This window comes from Triticum aestivum, chromosome 2B, assembly GCF_018294505.1.
Source record: "Triticum aestivum cultivar Chinese Spring chromosome 2B, IWGSC CS RefSeq v2.1, whole genome shotgun sequence".
In the NCBI taxonomy this organism is placed as follows: domain Eukaryota; kingdom Viridiplantae; phylum Streptophyta; class Magnoliopsida; order Poales; family Poaceae; genus Triticum; species Triticum aestivum.
Genome location: NC_057798.1, coordinates 7668888 through 7683183, shown reverse-complemented (window position 1 = coordinate 7683183; position 14296 = coordinate 7668888). Strand labels below are relative to the sequence as shown.

The 14296-nt window shown below is 50.1% G+C and overlaps 2 non-coding genes and 1 pseudogene across 2 annotated transcripts; all 3 read left to right on the top strand.

Moving 5' to 3' along the window:
* Positions 1-3671: 3671 nt before the first annotated feature.
* On the top strand, positions 3672-3743 carry TRNAD-GUC (transfer RNA aspartic acid (anticodon GUC)). The gene has a single exon. It is a non-coding gene; the product is annotated as a tRNA-Asp (tRNA).
* A 2669-nt stretch (positions 3744-6412) lies between these two features.
* Positions 6413-8217, top strand: LOC123038709 (leucine-rich repeat protein 1-like; annotated as a pseudogene).
* Positions 8218-12684: 4467 nt separating this feature from the next.
* On the top strand, positions 12685-12756 carry TRNAD-GUC (transfer RNA aspartic acid (anticodon GUC)). The gene has a single exon. It is a non-coding gene; the product is annotated as a tRNA-Asp (tRNA).
* Positions 12757-14296: the final 1540 nt, after the last annotated feature.

Sequence of the window (14296 nt, the reverse complement as noted above, 5' to 3'; positions counted from 1 at the left end):
AGGTCACCGCTTCCTTCCATCTTAGGAGGGGTAAGCCACCGGGGAACCAAAAAATCTCACTGTAGCCATCTCAGTGAAATAATTGCCTTGGTATCTCTCTTATTAGGGTGGGGATGCAGGGGATCGCCGGAGTTCTTCTCTGTTGCGGCGGGCCTTAGAGGGATGGCCGGGGCGGTGGCCAGCAACAATGCTAATTAAGTGGAGGTTGTGGGGACGACGGGGCGGCGAGGCGGTGCGCGGTAGCACCGGCCGGGGCTCCGATCGCCGGGGGGGGGGGGGTGGTGAGCCAGGCAGATGGGACGGGGTAGGCCGGCAGCTGTAGAGGCGGGGAGGAACTCATCGTGGGAAGAAGAAAGCAGTTGCACGAGAAGCAGATAGGAACTCGGGCCCCGCTCCTCGCGCGCTCCCCCGCTCCCTAGGGTTCCCCCCCGCCGCCGCCGGCTCCCCGCGCGGAGCCGCCGTCGCGGCGGCCGGAGCCCGCCGCCGCCGCCAGCCCCCTCCTTCCCCCGTTCCCCTTCTCCTCCCCCCCTCCTCGCCCCTGTACCCCGCGCCGCCTCCCCGAGCGAGGCGGCCGGGGCCCTGCCTCCGCGCGCCTCCAGCGCCTCCCGCACGCATCCCTCCCCCCGCCGCCGTCAGCCTGCGCCGCCGGCCCTCGGCCGCGTGATGCTGGCGGCGGTGGGCTTGCCCTTCCCCGCGCGCGGTCCTCCCCTGCTCGGGCGGCGATGGCCGACGGCGGTGCGCTTCGGCCGGTGGTGGTCCAGCGTCCTGGTGTGGAGGCCGGCGGTGCTCGCCTTGGTGGTGCCGCTCTTGGCGGCGGGGTGGTCCGGTGGTGCTGGCCGGCCGGGGGCCGTCCCCGGTCCAGATCTGGGCCCGTAGGGTTCCTTCTGGGTCCTTGCGGGTCGGTTCCGGCGCAACCGCGACGCTCTCTGTATGAGGAGGCTGGGGAGCGGCTTGGACTGGGTCAGCGACGCCGGCGGCCTACCAGCTGCTGCGCGGAGGCGGGAGCTGTCCGGGCCTTTGAGGGCCCGGCCGGGCCTGTGGGGCCACGGGCCTGGTAGGCTCCTGCCATGGCGTCCGGTCGGCTACCGTTGTGGACGGTGGAGGTGGGGCCCTCCCGTATGCCGATGGTGCTGTTGCTCTAGTCCCGGCTCCTCTTCTCCGTTGTGCAGACCATCTTCGCGATGCCGTGGTGAGACAGCGTGGGAAGCTTCGTGTTCGTGTTGGCGCAGGGTGGTGGTCGGTCTGGTGGCGAGCTCCGGAGTGCCTGAGGGAGAGGCTGGGATCGGGAGAAATCTTTGTTGGCTTGGCCGACACCGACACGGTGGCGCCTGAGGGTGCCGCCGGACCTTCTTGGAGGGCGTCGGGGCTACCCTTCCTCTCTCCTCGCCGTGTACCGGGGGAAACCCTTGGCAGCAGCGTCGTCATCGTCGCGTCCCTTCTTGGAGGTGTTGTTGGGTACATGCACTTCGGAGTCTCGGAGCTTGGTGGGTGATCTCCGGCGGACGCAGCGGTCACGAGGCTTCGTCGTTTTTGTCGATCCGCCGTTATCGGTTTTTGTTTCTTTTCTTTTTTTCTCTTTCTTTTCTTTTTGGGCGTGTTTGTGCTGCTTCCGCCCCAGCCCCTATCGTCGGTTGTATCGGTTGGTTGCTTTGTAATACAAAGCGGGGGGAAACCCTTTTTCGTCAAGAAGAAAGCAGTTGGGAGGTGGAAGACGACGCGTGAGCCGTTGGATGAAGATCCAGCGATAGAAAAAGAAGTGACTAACGCGGGAAATCATTTCAAGTACCTGACGTTTAGTCGACCCCTTGGTTTTTAACAAGTTCCATAATTTGGATTTCCGAAGTTCCAATCACTGGCATATTCTTTTATTTTTGGGCCTGATTCGATTCTGAAACTTGAATTACGAATCAGTGCGAGTTCTTGAAACTTTTTTTTTTCGCTTATTCAAATCGACCGTAAATCCACGGCGCGGGAAAATGGGGTTTTGAAATTGGTCGATGGTATGTCGGGCGGGGCGATGGATCATCTTTGGCCCTCTTTGCGTCCGTTCGATGTGAGCCACGTGGGGCCAACCCTCTTGCTTTGTGTGACCACCTAATCTCTCACGTGTGACGTATGTGTTATGTTACAATTTGAAGAGACCCCCCCCCCCCGATATTATGGGGGAAACAAATTTGGCGTAACCCACGAAAAATATTAGGATTAGGTTCATAGGGTTCTTCATATATTTGTAAGATTCTTTTAATAGAGTTATTCATATTCCTTTTCTGGTAAATTTGTGTGTTATGCTCATTTTTTCAGGTGGCACACCCTATAATTGTCGACTGGCTCTGCCAATTTCAATACCATTTGAAGGGATTATGAAGAACCCCGTCAGGTGAATCCATGAAAAATCGAGCAACCTAGCACATGTAAGGAGCCAACATGCTCAAAAAACTGACTATCCAATTACAAAAGCAAGAGAAATGAGGAAGTCGTATCGGTCAAAAACATTAGGATTCCGCTTCGCCCTGGTGCTTAGTTAAGTCGGTCTCTCATAAATGAGTTCTTTCCAGTTGCCAAAAAATATCATGCTCACGGTGTGGTGCACTATTTCGCTGATAAAACTTTTAGCCACCTACCAAGGCGTGTTTGAAGTATCATCAGCTCTGTACCGGTTAGTGAAGGGAGGTTTGGGAAAGTTGGACACGGCAATATCACCCTAACCCCCCCCCCCGCGCGCACGCAATACAATGATCGTTGAGTGAATCCATTTTCTTTTAAATCTCTCGGGAACTCGGGAGGTGAAAGTAAAAAACCGGATGGACACAGAACTCTAGAAGACCCATGAGAAAGGGGTGAATTGCAAAAACTGAGACCTCGGAAAAGGAAGGGAATAAAGCAGATGCACTCGTGCTCCGTGGGGAGTGGGGAAGTTATCATTAAAAATCCAACAAACTCGGCTCCGTACTTATTCCCCGTAGTATAGGTGCTTCGCCATGCTTGATGCGCTGGGAGGGCTTCAATGTTGAATCCCAACTCAAGGTCCATGGTGGAAGAAAAAATTCCAAAAATGATGCGAGGAGAAGCAGTCGAGGAGCCCCCGGCCCTAAGAAGGAGCAGGGGAGGAGAGCACTAAATGTAGGAGCGTCGGAGTATGTGCCAAATGGGGCGACAAAAAGCATGATTGTGTAGGAACTTGTGAGGAGGCAATTTTTTCCTTTTGGCGCGCAGGGAAGCGGGCCATTTCTCTGTACCACCAATCGCCCGATATGAATTGTTTTCCTTAGATCTCTCCAATAAATGCTAGTGTAATACTACTGAGGAAAATACCCCCTCTGTCTCAAATTAAGTGACTCGATTTTGCATTAACTTTAGTACAATGTTAGTACAAAGTTGAGTCATTTATTTTGGGGCGGAGGTAGTAGCTGGATTTTATTTCGAAAATCCATAGGAGCTCTGGGGTGCTACACAGGGTGCGTAGCACGCTGGGAGCTCCTAATCCGTGTCTGACTTTATTTTCTCTTTTATGCGATGTGTCTATATAACATGTAGTAGGAACTTGTTGAAACGTTTGCGTTCATGGACGTGTAAAAAAAGACAGATCATGTGCCACATCATGTCTTGTGCTGCTGCGAATGTCACTGTGCTCCTCCATTTTGAAAGTTATAGTCCATTTCAAAAGCAAGCAAGTCGTTGTAGTATAGTGGTAAGTATTCCCGCCTGTCACGCGGGTGACCCGGGTTCGATCCCCGGCAACGGCGCATTTTTTCATTTTTCGGCCCACTTACATCGGGCCCATTTGCATACGATGGGGTGGTTATCCTGGGCCGAAATACAGAAAAATGGGGGCTGCTGCCTCTTTGCATCCTGGGCCGAAATACAGAAAAATGGGGCTGCTGCCTCTTTCGGCCGAAAAAGGGCCCATTTTTTCCTGGGCCCATTTTAAAAGCAAGCAAGTCGTTGTGAGGAACATGGCACTGATTTCCTGGGCCCATTTTTTTTTTTAAATCTGTGATTTGGGTTTTGTAGCTGCCAAATGCAAGCACATGGCGGGATCTACTCTATTCCAGCTGCTGGAATAGTGGTTCATATAGATGGTTGCAAAAGAATTATACGTAATACACAAATTTCTTGGCACCGGAGGGAAGGAAAAGAGTAAGACATTTTCAGTGCAAGGGTAGAAACTGAAAAATCAACTTTAAGAATAGGAGTTGTTTGTTTTGAATAATCTGGCATCCACGGTGGTTAGTAGCCTGCACTATGTTTGGGTGGCTCTTGATAATCTCGGGCCGCCTGTTGTTCAGAAAAAATCATAGGTGCTTCATATAAAACATTTCAGTTCGGTGGAGAGCGATGAGGTTATAAATATATTTCACATGAAAATTGTTTTATTCTGCAGACACAATATAATACACAATGGTTACACATGTTGTCTAAATTGTAGACCTCGCTTAGTGAATCAAAGGTCGATTGAATTGCCGGCATGATAAAGAAAACATTATTACCCAGATTCTCAACGAAACCCCTGATTGCTTTCTGGAGTATAATGCTGGCAATGCCACGTAGGATAGATGATGAGGTGGAGGAGAGAGAACTCATAAGAAAAGGCTTGTCTTCTCTTATTTAAGAGAAGACAAGAGATGATCTGTTAGCACAATATGTCTCACCACATTTTTAGGAATTACTAGTTATTGAAGATAAGGCTAAGATATGACCCATTGTAGATAATTTTTTTTGTCATCTCTAAATCACATGCAAGACTTAAGATAAGACTATCTTATCAACCATTGTACATGCCCTAATTGGGCATGGTTTTCTTCCCGGTGCTGCTGACCCAATCCTTACTCTGCAAGTCTCCATTACTAGTGCAACAATTGAATCGGACCCTTGTAATTTCTTGTTGCATACGCTCCATGGACAACATTTTCCATCATATTACCCACCCCCTATCCTACACGGTTAACAATCGAATAAATTCTGCATAGGTGCGCAGCAAGCACAGACTGCTAAATCGACCAATTAATCACGCATCCAGCAAGAACTACAACAATGAAGTCTAGGTGATTGGATTGGATTGGGAACGAATTTCAAACAACTGCTTTAAAAAAAAATCCGCAACATCAAAAAGGGGGGAGGTTTTTATCTCGGCACTCACCTCTTAGTCCAGCCTACAGCTTTGGTGTTTATCTTCCCTGTTGACTTCTTTGAGCACGTAGGCAAGCTCTTTCTCCCGGCCTCAGACCGTCAAGGCCTCCTCCTCTCCTCTGCTATCTGTGTTTCCGTGTTCTCACTGCTGCCGATGGCGCGTTGCCACTACGTACGTATGTTGGCAAATTTGTAGCGCTCGTGTCTCCGTCGCAGCTAATAAATGGCATCACATCGGCAGAGGCAACTAAAGCGCCCAGATAAAGAGCTCATGTGTGCTCGCGAGCAGAAACATCGCGTCCCTCCATTTGCCACTTCTTCACCAGCCGGCCTGGATGCTATCGTAGTGTCAAGAACGCTTTTATATTATGGGACGGAGGGAGTACAAAGAAGAGAAAAGAAAAACCGAGAAAGACCTTTCGTACCTCTTGATCGGTTGCATGAGGAACTCCATGCCCACCGGTAGATCTTGCCTCCCCAGAAGAATCGATTTTGCACACGCCCGACACTCTATCTAATTGAAGAATCCAGCAGCGTGAGGTAGGAGACGACAATACTGACCCCAGCCCCCCGCCAGCTGCCACCACATCCTGTTATTTAATCTGTCGCCGGTAGAAGATAACGAAAAGCAACTTTCCTGATCCACGGATCGGCAAGAGGACCGACATCCTGAGCCACGGCTCGACTAGCTGCCGTCGACCACCGCGTGTCCTCCGTCTTCGTCTTGGCCCACAGCTCAGATGTATTTTATTGTTTCCTTTCTTTTCTAGCGCTCGTGTCTCCGTCGCAGCTAATAAATGGCATCACATCGGCAGAGGCAACTAAAGCACCCAGATAAAGAGCTCATGTGTGCTCGCGAGCAGAAACACCGCGTCCCTCCATTTGCCACTTCTTCACCAGCCGGCCTGGATGCATGGCCGGCAACCAAATAATTGCGCATGGTTGGCAATCACTCTCTGCAAGACTAAAATAACATAGTATGTTAATTCTTTCTATTTTCTTATCTTAATGATTAGTAGTAGAGCGTATGCCCTTCATTACGTCAGAAGAACATCTAACCATACGTTTTTGTATTTTCTTATCTTAATGATTAGTAGAGCGTATGCCCTTTACGTCAGAAAGACATATAACCATACGTTTGTGTGCGTACGTGCGTACGTATGTGTGTTGGCATCTTGTTCAGTAGAGGAGGGAAACTTCCTTCTGCACAAGTGCGTATAAAAAGCCTTCCATCGCTCCACCAGTACCACCAACCCAAAATAACACATCTCAGGCTCCAAGCGCAATGGCGACTCACTTTGCAGTAGCTCTCCTCACAAGCCTCCTTGCTCTTGCAACTCTTGCAAGCTGCAACGTAGAAGGTACGTAGGTACATGCACATGGTCTTATATTTGCAACTCTAGTTTCCAAGAATACTTACGCTAGTTTGTAATGGTTGAGATCTGAAGGCGACATCCTCTATGCACAAAGGCAGGCGTGGGAGGACCCCAGCAACGTGCTCCAAAGCTGGGATTCAACCCTTCCCGATCCCTGCACCTGGTTTCATGTCTTTTGCTCGAGCGACGGTTCCGTTGTCCGTGTGTAAGTTCACTTCTCTTTCTCATTCCTCCGGCCTTGTTTAGAGGATATACATAAATATGCCTCTGAAGTGATGTTTGTTTCCACTGTGCATGCTGTGCAGGGATTTGGGCAAGGCGGGCATCTCAGGCCCCCTGATTCCGGAGCTGGGAGGTCTTCAGCATCTTCAGTATCTGTAAGAAGAACTGCAACCTTGCTGCCAAGCAGAGACATTGCTGTTGCACGTACACTACACCAGGGATTGACCTCCTCATCTTTTCATGTAGTGAGCTGCATGCAAATAACATCACTGGATCGATACCAGCGACCTTCGGCAACCTGACAAGCCTGATCACTCTTCATCTCTATGACAACCTTCTCACTGGAGCCATACCGGCCTCACTCGGGGCCGTCCGGACGCTGCGTTATCTGTATGAGTTCTGGTCACATTACAAGTATTACACAAAGATGAAGAAATGATATTTAACATGCAATGCATCATTGTATATTGTATGTTAAACCACCAATACAGACAAGGTGCAATCTTCTAAGTACAAAATGACAAGTTTTGTTTCTTCCTCGCAGGCGGCTGAAACGGGAATATGCTGACCGGCACGGTGCCACCGGAGATTCTCTCTCTTGTTCTTGTGGGGAACTTGGCTGAAATGTTAGTAGTGCAGCTTATTTCGCATACCACATTAGGCTTTGTTCGGTTAATCCCATCCCCAGGTGGATTGGGGGGGATTTGCAGGGATTTTGGCCTGTAGGGGATTAATTCCCCCTCAATCCCCTTCAATTCCACCTCAAACCGAACAAGCCCTTAGTTTTATTCCAGTCACTTGCACTGAGACAGCATCTTTCTTATTCATTATCTTACAGAAATGTTGCCAAAAACAATCTGGAAGGCACTGTCAGATCATCTCGACGGCGCAGAGGTATATAAGCATATATGCGCTCGTGTATTTCTTCGTGGCCGGGAGAAGTTCTAGTGCGACATGGCTGATGCTATCTCGCTACCGATAATGCATGCTAGCACCACTAAAAAAATCATAAGAAAATCTGAAAATTTGCGTGTAGACACTACTGTACAATGATCTTTGCATTGCAAAAAAATTTATTGTAAAAGATAGCATGTACTAGGTGATACATAAAGCATAAACTCTTCTCCCCACCAAAAAAGGATAAATTGTTCTATAAATATTAGTGGTAGGCCCAATATTTCTCATAGCAAAAAAAAAAGAAGAGAATCTTCTCATACTATGAATGTGTAAACTAAATTTGTATCTGAAATTTTCTGACATGGCATATGAAGTTTAGGCTAATATTTTGAAAATAGATCGGAAATAACATTTGGTAGTGCTCTTGTGTGATGTTGCACTCCTTTTGCGATATACACCTTTGATGGTTTAGGGTTTCCATGTGGTTATTCCTTTTGTATATGCATTTATTTGTGTGTTCACTCAGCTTGGCATCCTTGCAGTGGCCTTCATCATCCAGGATACACTCAAGACTGGCAAGCTAAGCAGGATCTAGAAATAATGGAACTGGAAGCACAAATTGAAAAGATTAGTCTTTTACAGCTGTTAGCCGTAGGGACAGCTGAAGTTTATAGACCTAATTATATCCCATTATTTAAAGAGGAACCCATGAGGTTACCTCTGTCCCCGCAAATGAAATGAGTATGAACATATGAACCAGTACAACTTTGTTTATGCATGAACATATGAAGTGAGTATATGCAATGACATATGAACATATGAAATGAGTATGAACATATAAATACTCAGTGCGGGCTGCACGGGGTCGGTCAATCCTCTCACATCGCACGGGGTCGGTCAGCCCTAAGCGGAACCCATCTAGCAGACGCGAGCAGAAACCCTAGCACTCGACCAATCTGTTGGATCCCACTCGATCCGGCCACCCAGATCCGGACGGAGACCGAGAACCCCTGCGAAACTCGAGCCATCCACCAGGCGCATGATCGGGGCGGGATCAGTTCTAGGGCAGACGCGGCACGGACTGAGGAGAAGGGGGAGGGAGGGAGGAGTGGCGGCGCTGCTCACAGGTAGATACGGCGCATCCTGGCCCGGAAGTTGGGCGTCTCCGCCTCGATCCAGTGGCGGCCACCGCCACCGCCTCCGCTCCCGCCGCCCGTGGCCGCCATCGGAAACCGCCCCGCCACGGCGGCGCCGGTGCCGCGGCCAGGGAAGAAAGAGAAGGACGGGAAGCGTGTGAGATTTGTCTGCCGACGCGGTCGCTTTCTCACCGCATCGAGGCCGAGAGAGTATTTATACTCGATTGGTTTTGGGGTTTCGCTATTACTAGATCAGATCAGGTCACCGCTTCCTTCCATCTTAGGAGGGGTAAAGCCACCGGGGAACCAAAAAAATCTCACTGTAGCCATCTCAGTGAAATAATTGCCTTGGTATCTCTCTTATAGGGTGGGGATGCCAGGGGATCGCCGGAGTTCTTCTCTGTTGCGGCGGGCCTTAGAGGGATGGCCGGGGCGGTGGGCCAGCAACAATGCTAATTAAGTGGAGGTTGTGGGGACGACGGGGCGGCGAGGCGGTGCGCGTAGCACCGGCCGGGGCTCGATCGCCGGGGGGAGGGGGGTGGTGAGCCAGGCAGATGGGACGGGGTAGGCCGGCAGCTGTAGAGGCGGGGAGGAACTCATCGTGGGAAGAAGAAAGCAGTTGCACGAGAAGCAGATAGGAACTCGGGCCCCCGCTCCTCGCGCGCTCCCCCGCTCCCTAGGGTTCCCCCCGCCGCCGCCGGCTCCCCCGCGCGGAGCCGCCGTCGCGGCGGCCGGAGCCCGCCGCCGCCGCCAGCCCCCTCCTCCCCCGTTCCCCTTCTCCTCCCCCCCTCCTCGCCCCTGTACCCCGCGCCGCCTCCCCGAGCGAGGCGGCCGTGGGCCCTGCCTCCGCGCGCCTCCAGCCGCCTCCCCGCACGCATCCCTCCCCCCGCCGCCGTCAGCCTGCGCCGCCGGCCCTCGCCGCGTGATGCTGGCGGCGGTGGGCTTGCCCTTCCCCGCGCGCGGTCCTCCCCTGCTCGGGTGGCGATGGCCGACGGCGGTGCGCTTCGGCCGGTGGTGGTCCAGCGTCCTGGTGTGGAGGCCGGCGGTGCTCGCCTTGGTGGTGCCGCCTCTTGGCGCGGGGTGGTCCGGTGGTGCTGGCCGGCCGGGGGCCGTCCCCGGTCCAGATCTGGGCCCGTAGGGTTCCTTCTGGGTCCTTGCGGGTCGGTTCCGGCGCAACCGCGACGCTCTCTGTATGAGGAGGCTGGGGAGCGGCTTGGACTGGGTCAGCGACGCCGGCGGCCCTACCAGCTGCTGCGCGGAGGCGGGAGCTGTCCGGGCCTTTGAGGGCCCGGCCGGGCCTGTGGGGCCACGGGCCTGGTAGGCTCCTGCCATGGCGTCCGGTCGGCTACCGTTGTGGACGGTGGAGGTGGGGCCCTCCCGTATGCCGATGGTGCTGTTGCTCTAGTCCCGGCTCCTCTTCTCCGTTGTGCAGACCATCTTCGCGATGCCGTGGTGAGACAGCGTGGGAAGCTTCGTGTTCGTGTTGGCGCAGGGTGGTGGTCGGTCTGGTGGCGAGCTCCGGAGTGCCTGAGGGAGAGGCTGGGATCGGGAGAAATCTTTGTTGGCTTGGCCGACACCGACACGGTGGCGCCTGAGGGGTGCCGCCGGACCTTCTTGGAGGGCGTCGGGGCTACCCTTCCTCTCTCCTCGCCGTGTACCGGGGGAAACCCTTGGCAGCAGCGTCGTCATCGTCGCGTCCCTTCTTGGAGGTGTTGTTGGGGTACATGCACTTCGGAGTCTCGGAGCTGGTGGGTGATCTCCGGCGGACGCAGCGGTCACGAGGCTTCGTCGTTTTTGTCGATCCGCCGTTATCGGTTTTGTTTCTTTTCTTTTTTCTCTTTCTTTTCTTTTGGGCGTGTTTGTGCTGCTTCCGCCCCAGCCCCTATCGTCAGTTGTATCGGTTGGTTGCTTTGTAATACAAAGCGGGGGGAAACCCTTTTTCGTCAAGAAGAAAGCAGTTGGGAGGTGGAAGACGACGCGTGAGCCGTTGGATGAAGATCCAGCGATAGAAAAAGAAGTGACTAACGCGGGAAATCATTTCAAGTACCTGACGTTTAGTCGACCCTTGGTTTTTAACAAGTTCCATAATTTGGATTTCCGAAGTTCCAATCACTGGCATATTCTTTTATTTTTGGGCCTGATTCGATTCTGAAACTTGAATTACGAATCAGTGCGAGTTCTTGAAACTTTTTTTTTTCGCTTATTCAAATCGACCGTAAATCCACGGCGCGGGAAAATGGGGTTTTGAAATTGGTCGATGGTATGTCGGGCGGGGCGATGGATCATCTTTGGCCCTCTTTGCGTCCGTTCGATGTGAGCCACGTGGGGCCAACCCTCTTGCTTTGTGTGACCACCTAATCTCTCACGTGTGACGTATGTTATGTTACAATTGAAGAGACCCCCCCCCCCCCGATATTATGGGGGAACAAATTTGGCGTAACCCACGAAAAATATTAGGATTAGGTTCATAGGGTTCTTCATATATTTGTAAGATTCTTTTAATAGAGTTATTCATATTCCTTTTCTGGTAAATTTGTGTGTTATGCTCATTTTTCAGGTGGCCACACCCTATAATTGTCGACTGGCTCTGCCAATTTCAATACCATTTGAAGGGATTATGAAGAACCCCGTCAGGTGAATCCATGAAAATCGAGCAACCTAGCACATGTAAGGAGCCAACATGCTCAAAAAACTGACTATCCAATTACAAAGCAAGAGAAATGAGGAAGTCGTATCGGTCAAAAACATTAGGATTCCGCTTCGCCCTGGTGCTTAGTTAAGTCGGTCTCTCATAAATGAGTTCTTCCAGTTGCCAAAAAATATCATGCTCACGGTGTGGTGCACTATTTCGCTGATAAAACTTTTAGCCACCTACCAAGGCGTGTTTGAAGTATCATCAGCTCTGTACCGGTTAGTGAAGGGAGGTTTGGGAAAGTTGGACACGGCAATATCACCCTAACCCCCCCCCCGCGCGCACGCAATACAATGATCGTTGAGTGAATCCATTTTCTTTTAAATCTCTCGGGAACTCGGAGGGTGAAAGTAAAAAACCGGATGGACACAGAACTCTAGAAGACCCATGAGAAAGGGGTGAATTGCAAAAACTGAGACCTCGGAAAAGGAAGGGAATAAAGCAGATGCACTCGTGCTCCGTGGGGAGTGGGGAAGTTATCATTAAAAATCCAAACAAACTCGGCTCCGTACTTATTCCCCGTAGTATAGGTGCTTCGCCATGCTTGATGCGCTGGGAGGGCTTCAATGTTGAATCCCAACTCAAGGTCCATGGTGGAAGAAAAAATTCCAAAAATGAATGCGAGGAGAAGCAGTCGAGGAGCCCCCGGCCCTAAGAAGGAGCAGGGGAGGAGAGCACTAAATGTAGGAGCGTCGGAGTATGTGCCAAATGGGGCGGACAAAAAGCATGATTGTGTAGGAACTTGTGAGGAGGCAATTTTTTCCTTTTGGCGCGCAGGGAAGCGGGCCATTTCTCTGTACCACCAATCGCCGATATGAATTGTTTTCCTTAGATCTCTCCAATAAATGCTAGTGTAATACTACTGAGGAAAATACCCCCTCTGTCTCAAATTAAGTGACTCGATTTTGCATTAACTTTAGTACAATGTTAGTACAAAGTTGAGTCATTTATTTTGGGGCGGAGGTAGTAGCTGGATTTTATTTCGAAAATCCATAGGAGCTCTGGGGTGCTACACAGGGTGCGTAGCACGCTGGGAGCTCCTAATCCGTGTCTGACTTTATTTTCTCTTTTATGCGATGTGTCTATATAACATGTAGTAGGAACTTGTTGAAACGTTTGCGTTCATGGACGTGTAAAAAAAGACAGATCATGTGCCACATCATGTCTTGTGCTGCTGCGAATGTCACTGTGCTCCTCCATTTTGAAAGTTATAGTCCATTTCAAAAGCAAGCAAGTCGTTGTAGTATAGTGGTAAGTATTCCCGCCTGTCACGCGGGTGACCCGGGTTCGATCCCCGGCAACGGCGCATTTTTTCATTTTTCGGCCCACTTACATCGGGCCCATTTGCATACGATGGGGTGGTTATCCTGGGCCGAAATACAGAAAATGGGGGCTGCTGCCTCTTTGCATCCTGGGCCGAAATACAGAAAAATGGGGCTGCTGCCTCTTTCGGCCGAAAAAGGGCCCATTTTTTCCTGGGCCCATTTTAAAAGCAAGCAAGTCGTTGTGAGGAACATGGCACTGATTTCCTGGGCCCATTTTTTTTTTTAAATCTGTGATTTGGGTTTTGTAGCTGCCAAATGCAAGCACATGGCGGGATCTACTCTATTCCAGCTGCTGGAATAGTGGTTCATATAGATGGTTGCAAAAGAATTATACGTAATACACAAATTTCTTGGCACCGGAGGGAAGGAAAAGAGTAAGACATTTTCAGTGCAAGGGTAGAAACTGAAAAATCAACTTTAAGAATAGGAGTTGTTTGTTTTGAATAATCTGGCATCCACGGTGGTTAGTAGCCTGCACTATGTTTGGGTGGCTCTTGATAATCTCGGGCCGCCTGTTGTTCAGAAAAAATCATAGGTGCTTCATATAAAACATTTCAGTTCGGTGGAGAGCGATGAGGTTATAAATATATTTCACATGAAAATTGTTTTATTCTGCAGACACAATATAATACACAATGGTTACACATGTTGTCTAAATTGTAGACCTCGCTTAGTGAATCAAAGGTCGATTGAATTGCCGGCATGATAAAGAAAACATTATTACCCAGATTCTCAACGAAACCCCTGATTGCTTTCTGGAGTATAATGCTGGCAATGCCACGTAGGATAGATGATGAGGTGGAGGAGAGAGAACTCATAAGAAAAGGCTTGTCTTCTCTTATTTAAGAGAAGACAAGAGATGATCTGTTAGCACAATATGTCTCACCACATTTTTAGGAATTACTAGTTATTGAAGATAAGGCTAAGATATGACCCATTGTAGATAATTTTTTTTGTCATCTCTAAATCACATGCAAGACTTAAGATAAGACTATCTTATCAACCATTGTACATGCCCTAATTGGGCATGGTTTTCTTCCCGGTGCTGCTGACCCAATCCTTACTCTGCAAGTCTCCATTACTAGTGCAACAATTGAATCGGACCCTTGTAATTTCTTGTTGCATACGCTCCATGGACAACATTTTCCATCATATTACCCACCCCCTATCCTACACGGTTAACAATCGAATAAATTCTGCATAGGTGCGCAGCAAGCACAGACTGCTAAATCGACCAATTAATCACGCATCCAGCAAGAACTACAACAATGAAGTTGAGGTGATTGGATTGGGAACGAATTGTTGGAAATATGCCCTAGAGGCAATAATAAATTAGTTATTATTATTATTATTATATTTTCTTGTTCATGATAATCGTTTATTATCCATGCTATAATTGTATTGATAGGAAACTCAGATACATGTATGGGTACATAGACAACACCAAGTCCCTAGTAAGCCTCTAGATGACTAGCTCGTTGATCAATAGATGGTTACGCTTTCCTGACCATGGACATTGGA